At 44.6% G+C, this 9,444-nt stretch overlaps 1 protein-coding gene and 2 long non-coding RNA genes across 5 annotated transcripts in view; 1 reads left to right on the forward strand and 2 right to left on the reverse strand.

Annotated features, from left to right (window-relative positions):
- Nucleotides 1–9,444, reverse strand: part of LOC116685844 (uncharacterized) — a 286,432-nt gene that overhangs the window by 104,476 nt on the left and 172,512 nt on the right. The window lies entirely within an intron of this gene.
- The window catches only part of plppr5b (phospholipid phosphatase related 5b), a 179,615-nt gene that overhangs the window by 101,650 nt on the left and 68,521 nt on the right, over nt 1–9,444 (reverse strand). The window lies entirely within an intron of this gene.
- Nucleotides 1–9,444, forward strand: part of LOC116685846 (uncharacterized) — a 19,706-nt gene that overhangs the window by 3,118 nt on the left and 7,144 nt on the right. The window contains exon 2 of the long non-coding RNA XR_004331064.1: nt 820–822. This is a non-coding gene — a long non-coding RNA (uncharacterized LOC116685846). The remainder of the gene's footprint in view (nt 1–819; nt 823–9,444) is intronic.

Genomic DNA, 9,444 nt, shown 5'->3' on the forward strand with positions numbered 1-9,444 from the left:
TATTTCTATGCTCATTCAAACAGCCCAGATTATGTCTTCCTGTGCACCAGATGATTTCTCTCAGGAAAGACCAGACAACCATTCATGTGTACGTCACTGAATAATGAATGTTGAACTTCCTACTATTGGCACCGGAAGTAGGACGTTCCTAAGGGGCCGTGGTATCCTGCTCTGCCTTTGAGGAAATGAAAACTCAGATGGGTCTGTTATGAGGTCATAAGGGGCAAGATTCCAGACTGGCCCATCAGAGTTTTCCTTTTACCTCCCTTTTCTCTGCTTTGCCCGCCCAGAGACTTTGCCCCCCCCCCACCCGGACCCACATGCCGATAGCGCCATCAGTGGCTTTCAAACCCGGCCAAATTGGCAGTTCGTCAAGGCCCCCCCCCTCCCAACCCCCAGCCTCCACCCATTTCGCCCCCTTTATTCCTCCTCTAAGTCTACAGACTCAGTATGGCAACATATAAGGAAGCTCATCGGGGACTATGCAACGCCTACATCTTCCACCGAGGCTCTTACATGTACGAGCTTTGGGGCTTTATACTGTCTGTTTTTTTAAGTCTCGCAGACCAAATTCACAAGACATGAGTTTGACAGGCTCAAAGCACCCTGAACTGCGCATCATTTGTAGCACTCAACCACACACACAACTCACACATATTATAATTCCCTTAAAAGCCATGTCCATTTCCATTGTTGGTGGGTTTCAGAGTTTGACCGCCCACCACAGATCTGGCTATTTCTGCCAAACCAAATCAATATCAAATCCCACTACAACCGGAGAAGCTAAAAAGAGCAAAAAGCTTCACATGAAAAAGAAAGCATGTGGAGATATATACAAATATAACAAATAAGGTCATAAAATAATAAATAACTACTAATAACAGTGTAAAATGGTCCGGAGCCCCCAAGCCTTTTTCGGTTAAGGATCCCAAAGCAATTGAATTTACTTTTGGCCATTACTCCATTTGTATTGTTCTTGTATTCCTTTTCTCCCCAACTCCACAACACCCAATTTTTTTCCAAAGAAATAACGGCCAAGCACAAAAGGCTCGTAGCTCAGGTCCCGAAGGAGTTGGGGTGGTTCAAGTCCCCGTACGGACCAAAGTAAGGAGTTGGGGACTGGTAGCTGAGAGATGCCCTTTAAACCTCATGGGTACTGCCAGGTGGTCTTAGGCAACCCCCCCAACCGCTTCAGCAAGGCACGTTTGTCCAGACTGGCTTCCCCCCCCGCCCGACTCTGTACATCTGTCCACGTGTGCGTGCATGTGTGTTGTATTTCCACAGGCCTGAGTGTAGTGACTAACGACACAACAGAGTGTTAAAATTGTAACGTGGTAATCACATAAACAGTACTAAATATTCAAATGCATCTTTAATGTTTGCGGGCCAGATTGTCATAACCGGTGTAGGGTTTATAGTGGATCTACCTGTAGCTCGTGTGTCCCTCAATCCTGCGGGTCAATGCCAGACAGCTAGCTAGGACTATCATGTCCCATCTGAGGAACTATGGTTACCTAGGTCCTCACGATTCTCTGCAGGGTAAATCAAGCTAGCTAGACATCGGTCCACTAAGCGTGTCCTGCTCAGGTTGAATCCCTATTACCTGGCTTGGGATATTTACAATGGTGGCCTTCGGTCTCTGCAGGGTAATCCAGACAAGTAGTAGACTATCTGTCCAATCTGAGTGACTGATGGTTCCTGGTCCCCAGTACTCTGCAGGGTAAATCCGACCACTGCTAGACCATCTGTCCAATTCTGATGACTATGTTTCTGGTTCCTCAGGTCTCTGCCCGGGTAAATCCACGATCTAGCCTCACTATCTACTGTCCATCTGAGGACTCTGGTTACCTGGTCCTCAGAATCTCTCTCGCAGGGTAAATCCAGACAGCTAGCTAGACTATCTTCGCATCCATCTGAGACATCGGTTACCTGTCCTCCTAGCATCTCTGCAGGGTAACTGCCAGCACAGCTATCGCCTTGAGACGGTATGGACCTGGCCCAATCGTTTAATCCACAGCTCATACGTCAATTGTTTCTGTTGTATGACTAAAACTACTTCTGAACTACCACATTTACCCACCAAAACAACTTCCTTCTGAGGACTATTTAGCATAGGCACCGTGATCCTTCCACACAGCAGCACCGCCCAAGAGGAAACTTTGTGATTGGTTTAAAAGAAATGCCATTATCCAGAGCATGGTTTTTCTCTCATCCAGGAACTTCGTAGACCAGAACCTCCTCTGCAGAGCTCTGTTGATGAAGAGTCCTGGCATACCATACTATTTGGAATAACTGAAGCAGATATGGTGAAAACATAACTCTCCCTTTTTTGTTGCTGGCAGCCAACACAAACTCAAACTCAAACCTCAGCATAATGAGGGAACAAACAGCGAGCAGACTGATGGATACCATTTGGAGAGATATTGTGTTCCCAACATTCAAAGAGACGCTCTGGTGCAGAGCAAACCTGGGATGGAGGTCCGTGACCCAGGCAGAGAACAGATCTCGTGCTGAGTGAATACAGTGCTACAGCTACAAAGCTGCGGCAATGCGCAAGCAACAACTGCAGTCTCTGGAGCACAGAGGTGACAGAGTTATAAACGTAAATGCTGAGAGGTGGAGGGACGGGACATGGCGGTCCTGCTGATCATGTATGACAGCTTTCTCCTGGTGAATTGAAAAAAGCCTCTATGTGTCACGCATTTATGTTTTTTGCAAGACTGGCTCTGGTGAATTATGAATATTGAATAAATCAAGACTCCACATGGCTGTAGCATTGTTGGCCCTCCTCGTAGACCAAATCCATGGTCAGCGTACAGACCTTCTAGGATCCTTGCACCACAAATGAACTTTAAATTTCACTTAAAAAATGCTGTTTTTTTGTTTTTTGGGTCGTTACTTGACATTTCAGTTAGATGCAGATACAGTTTGCTCCTTGAAACCCCAAGTCACGCAATATTTGTATTCTACCATACTCTCCATGCAAAGTTCAAAATAGTGTCATGACACTATGATCATTAATAAAATTCGTTCAGTATCTGAAAAGGAATGACGGTATTGAAGATCGAGGGACTGGTGTTTTGAAAAAGAAAGTACCTCATTCAACCGTACTGTGAAATACCCAAAGGCCAGACACCTCACACTGCATACATGTCACTGAAACAGGGCTGTCCCCGTGCCTTTGACACTAAAGTCAACAGCACAAGCCTAAAATTCATGAAAGTTGATTGTGAGAGAGAGACGCCTCGACCCTGGGCTGTGTCTAAAATAATCTTTACCCCAAACAGGCATGGCCCCGTGATGTCATTCATGCAAGCAATGGGGGCCTGAGCTGGGGGGGGGGGGGGGGGGGCCTACGGAGCTCACTGATGCTGTGTCGCTTCCTCCAGCAGCATGTAAATTCTGGCAACGAAGCATGTGGCAAGCTGCTACATATGCGCATGAATACACACTTGGCATACACCCACAAAAATACACCCGCGCAGTCCCAATCACAGCCCATGGACCGGTAATCATGTATCCCACTGCTCGGTCCTGACATGTACAAAGAGAACACCAAAAGAGGATCTGGGAGCTTCTCTGCATGTCAGCTAGGAAGACGTAGGCAGAGGATTCGGGAGGTGAAAGAGTTACAACTCTCACTAATGTGATGCTACTTTCTACCTTTAATGATATTTTAGAACATGTGTCAAACTCAGGCCCGCGGGCCAAATCCGGCTGCTTGCAATTTTGATCCGTCCGCATAATCAATTAGGTTCACAAATCTTTTGGCCGCACACCTAAAAAGGGGACCCTTTTTTATTTTTTTTTTTTTATATGCAATTATACGCACTCAATCAGGATTTGAGACTCACGAAATTCCCACACACGCCAGGAACATTTCCTATTTTCAGCTGTGAATCAGGTTGTTTTTGAGTCAGCTTCAGTACCATGGGCCGTTGATGTATTGATGCGCGTTACGCACATCTAATGTAAGACACTTTAAGTACGATTTTAGCTAATAATATCTTTTTACCACTTAAAGGACAACGTCAGTATTTTTTTAAACATGGACCTATTGTCAACATTTGGGGACAACCATTCTGAATTCCAGTAGAGTCCTCAGTATTAAGCGAGTACCATGGCCCTAAAACACTCACGTTTTTGGTGCATTGTCACACCGCAATGTCCCTCTTTGTGTTCCACTGACATGCTCAGATTTAATTTCGCATCTACACATTATGGAAGGACCTACCAGAATAATACATAAAAATCTTCACCTTTCCCTTGATATTCCGGTCTGGTTTGTGTATTGGCCAGCAAAATGTGCTCAAGGAATTTCTCTGTGTGAAATCTCACTACTACTTTTTTGCAGAAGCCCCTATGTTGAACCAAGTTTTGTGAACGACGAAACATGTGAAATAGTTTACAGGCTTAAAATACTGAAGTGTTCATCCTTTCAAGACTTTGATAACACAATGTTTATATTCACATGGAATAATTTCACTAGTACCTAACTAAGAAAAGGACCAACACACTGGACAATACCCCTGTACGTACATGATAAGCTAAACCTGCCCGCCTTGTGTTGATGGCATGGGGATGGGATGGGAGCCCGTCTTGGCAAAGGTGTGACATTAAAAAACTTTTGGAGATACGAGCTGTTGTTCAGACAGGCCGAGAGCCCCAAGGCCACTGCCCCCCCTGCCCATAGAGCTCTGCAAGCACCAGAGTCCCTGCCATAGCTGACGAAGGACATGATTTCACATGGTGACCGGGAGAACTGGTGTGTCCTCAGTAAACTCTTTTTCCTGTCGGTCTCATGACAAAAACAATGGAAAGTACCACTCTCTGCTCCCCCGCTGTGCCTGATTTTGAGCATCTGACTCTCATGACCTCTCCTTCTGCCTTCAGCATTTCACTTTGGTCGTCATCTGCACGTGTGCATAGCACCGCAGCAGCACCCTGACGCAGCTGATGTGGTCTAGAGGTAGGTACGTACCCTGTCCCTTGTGTGACTGGTGAAACCATCACACAGATTTCCCACCAGTAGAGACTTCTGGACATTTGTTATTGCTCCATTCAAGGGAGTGCAAGACGAACTCGCCACCATCCGATAGTCAGAGCCGCACAGAGTTCCTACTCACACTAACTATGGTTCGGGGATCTGTAGACGGAGGCATAGGCGTATGGCTGTCCCTATCAGAGCCTTCCTATGGTACAACCTGATGATGTTGACTGGAATTGTGTTTTCCAGTCTGACAACATCAAGTGGTCGTCCGGAAACACAGCTGCTCATTTCCCCCATCTTGCCCTCTCCATCCCTGTTTTGGCTGTGATTGTGTCCATCTTCAGTAATATATTTATACCTTTTCACATCATTTGTATTCAATTTGGCTGTTATAATAACTCCGAGCTGAAACAGACTTGGGCCCAATCCCCAGGCCCCCAGAACGTCGTCCAGGACTACAGACAGTGAATTACCCGGTCCCCCAGTGGGTCCCCGTGACGCCTCTGGGCCTACGTGCATTGTGACAGATGAGGAAGTGGGACGCTGTGACGAGACAATACACCACATTCCGGTTTTTGTTCACGAGAACGACGGGATGAGATTTTTACCACTATTCTAAAGAAGACTTCGATGACAGAGTATGACTGGAAAAAAAACGAGTATCATCCACAAAAAGACACTGAATAAAACACAATCACTGTGAAAGGTTTGCCTCAAACGCACCCTGATAACTACCCTCAGACCTAAACTGTCCTCATTTGAGCAGTGTGTGCCACATTTTACTACTTTACATGAATAAAAAAATAAAAGAGTAAAAATTACAAAATGAAATGTACTTCTTTTTAGGTCTTCATTTTAAGTGCAACAATATCCAGAGAACGTCTCTTCATAATAAAAATCATAATTTTCAGATAAGTGCAACACAGTAGACTGTCCCATTTGGCATGTCTGAACATCCCACAGCCAGTCAGAAACTTCTCCACTCCGCCCGCATGCTGTGTCCCGCACCCTTCTAAACGGAAAGACCTCCCACCCTGGTACCGTCCTCCCGCCAGACTGTGCCCTGAGACCCAACGTGCACCGGCCCACACCCCCCCCTCTACCTGACTGCCCGTTGTATCACGTCACGTCTACAACAGATCCTCCCCATCTTCAACGAGAAGACTCTGAAGGACGCCACCCTGACCGCAACCCGGCCCCCCCACCCAATACCTCGCCACTGGAAATCCCACCTACATCACAGCATAGGACCCCCCCCGTCAACCCCACTCCCCCCACCCCAGCCGCTAGCATACAATCACCACGCCGTCCCCACACTTGCCAGCAGGCCACCCCTTCTTCTCATAACACTAAACTGACATTACCCCCCCCCCCCCACAACCACATTTAGTTTTTTTTTATTTTATATTATTTTCTAAGAACAAGAAACAATTACAATATATCGTTTACACGGTAGGTTTTGTCTGCATTTAGAACATTGTATTTTAAAAGTAGATGTCTTTTTTCTATCTCTGGTAATGTTCCAGGGCCTCCGTCCTTTAGCTTTGGGATTAAAAAGTAAAATGCAGATGTTCCTGAATGCATCAATAACTACTGACCTGGGTAAAGTTCTATCCACGTTGTCCAACTAGTGTTACAGAGAACTGATTGTCCCTTGCACCCAAGTTGAAAAGGCGTTACTCAGTGGAGGAATCAGGAGAATTATACTTGGGTATAATCCTGAATTACCGATTCAATAAGAAGTTGTGATTGAGAGTGATTTTTATCTGTGTAAAATTAAAAAACTACATATCATCCTCTCTTTCATAGGAGGGTTTGCTCCATACTGAGAAGAGATGCATTTCAGCTATGTATATTTTAATCTGTGGTGATCTGACTCCAGAACACAGAGAATCAGTACCTATAGACATGCCATGGAAACCTGCACATATTGGGGACAACAAACCTAATGACCCCCCCAGAAACTACAAACTGACGACATCACTAGTAGTGGGACCAGGTCCTCCAGCGCTCTGTCCTACTAGGTCTATATAGTCGTCGATGGCAAGAGTAAGAGGATACGCTCTCGGTAGAAACACCCCAGTTCGTCCCTTGGCCAGTACTGTTTTGATTTATTTTGATCTCTGACCGACATCTGACCTACTCCCTCTGTCTGCCATAGTACAGAAGCAATCTGTCTGAGTAGAGGAACCTCAAACACAAGACGCAGAATCTATATCTACAAACCTCTACCCAGTTCACTGCAAATGGACTGCTAGCAGTACTGGCTCTACAGATAGATAATGGACATCCACAATCCAATCACTCTTGGGGAAGTTTCTTTGTATAGATATCCTTGTGAATCTACCTATTAACACCATAAATGCCATTTTTGAAGACGCAGCAATAACTAACACATTTTAAGAGGAAAGACAAAAATATTTATTGTGTGAAAAGAATGGTTGATAATGATTTAAAAAGCCTAAGGAAATACTAAGAACTGTAAATCTGTCAGAACCCCAAGGACACCAGACTACCAAACTGTACGGCCTCGTTATTGGAGAAACACTAAAAAGAATACACCATTTACCAAGAAACAAATCAACAACTCAACTAATCACAGAATCAATACGTCCAAACAATTCTGGGAAAATTGGCATAAACTAACCAGAACATCTTAGAAGAATTAGCATCCAAAATGGGGAATTTGGCAAAAATACACTACCCTCCGGCCAACATTGAAGTACAGAGGAAATAAAAATCCTCCAATCCGCAATTAAAGACTACAGAACCCATTTGACAGGCCCTGATTCCACAACAGAACTAACAGACCCAATGAAAATGCTTAACTCGGAAAGGCCTGTGGTGCTTGACCTCCATTTAAATTATGTCGAATAACCAGATAATATAATCAAAATGGTCATCTTAACAACCTGTTCAATAATCCCTAAACTTCAGGGCATTTTCCCACATATTTGTAACCAAGGACCCATCCACAAAATTGGATGACAGTTTTTCGACCCAAATAACTACCAGAGGAATCCGGTGTGACCAGTACCTTGCAGAATTATTCCTTCCTGTATAGTAGGAATAGCATAACCTTAACTATTCATTAGTGAGGCTATTGTCCCGAGCAAAAGTCCAAATTGGATGCTCCTCCAAAAATATCGCACCTCAGACCATAAGTCTTTACCACCCCCCCCCCCCCCCCCTACACCTCTAATAAGCAATTTAAACCAAACAAGGAAAAAATCTCTTCATGTTTTGCAGACTGTAAAAAAAAGCCATTCGATTTAATTTGGCAAGTTTTTTTTTTTCATAATTGATAAAATCGTATGCGGAAAACATATGATTCACAAAACTAGAAGTACAAACAAATGCACAATGTCATATAAAATTCGCCACCAACAACCGTTTCTTTCCTCAAGAGCGTGGAGTAAACAGGGGCTTGCCTGTCCCCGACTTTTGTTCACATTTATATAAATGAAACTTGGACAGAAGAGAATAGAGGACAGACACATAGCCAAGAATGAGTAGATCAGTAAGAGAGAGTAGATACAGGAATGACGAGGGAGACAGTAAGAGAGAGAGACAAGACAGAGGACAGCCAGAATAGAGAGAGAGACAAGACTAGGATAGACCGTAAAGAGAGAGAGACAAAAGACGAGGAGAGACATCAGAGAGAGAGAGGACAAAGACAGAGGAGAGACAGACAAGACAGATAAGTAGATCAGTAAGGAATCGAGACAGAAAGACAGAGATGGATGACACGTAAGAGAGAAAGACGCCACAACAGACAAAGAAGAAAGTAAGGAGACAGTTCAGAGAGAGACGAGAGCCAAAGCCAAGATGGATAGACCATTAAGGGATAGAGACAAGCAAAGAAGAGATGGAGAGACAGTAGGGAAGAGACAGACAAAAACATAGAAGGAGAGACAGTAGAGATAGGGAGACAGACAAAAACCGAGATGGAGAGACAGTACTAGAAGATAGAAGACAAGACAAGCCAAGAGGGGAGAAAACGCCCCTTGGGACCTATCTCCAGGCAGTAATGCATCTGGTGATCACTCCATGTCCCCTGTTTTACTTGCGGGGTTGATGCAGAGAAAAGAGTATGAAATATTAAATAGGGGTCCATAGTATGAGGGTTTTTCCCATCATATACAATTCTATGTTACCTTCCCATCCACCGCGTAGCTGCTGAGTGTTGCATGTAATTCAGGTAAGCTGTTTAATGTTGACTTTTTGTCCTGCTGCTCGGTTCTCCGCCTTCCTCTCTAGAGCTAACCCGCATCTACCCTGCTTATCTGGCATCCGCGGTTCCGGCTCAGCCTATTCGGTGCTACAGCTGTTTCCATGGATTCAGTCATCTTTTGCATTTAGATTCATACTTGTATGCATTAGTTATAAATAGTTTGAAAAACGCCATTGGATAAATAAGTTTGATTGCGTGGTTTTAGTGTATGAAGGATAAC

The sequence above is a fragment of the Etheostoma spectabile genome, unplaced genomic scaffold (assembly GCF_008692095.1).
Source record: "Etheostoma spectabile isolate EspeVRDwgs_2016 unplaced genomic scaffold, UIUC_Espe_1.0 scaffold272, whole genome shotgun sequence".
In the NCBI taxonomy this organism is placed as follows: Eukaryota; Metazoa; Chordata; class Actinopteri; order Perciformes; family Percidae; genus Etheostoma; species Etheostoma spectabile.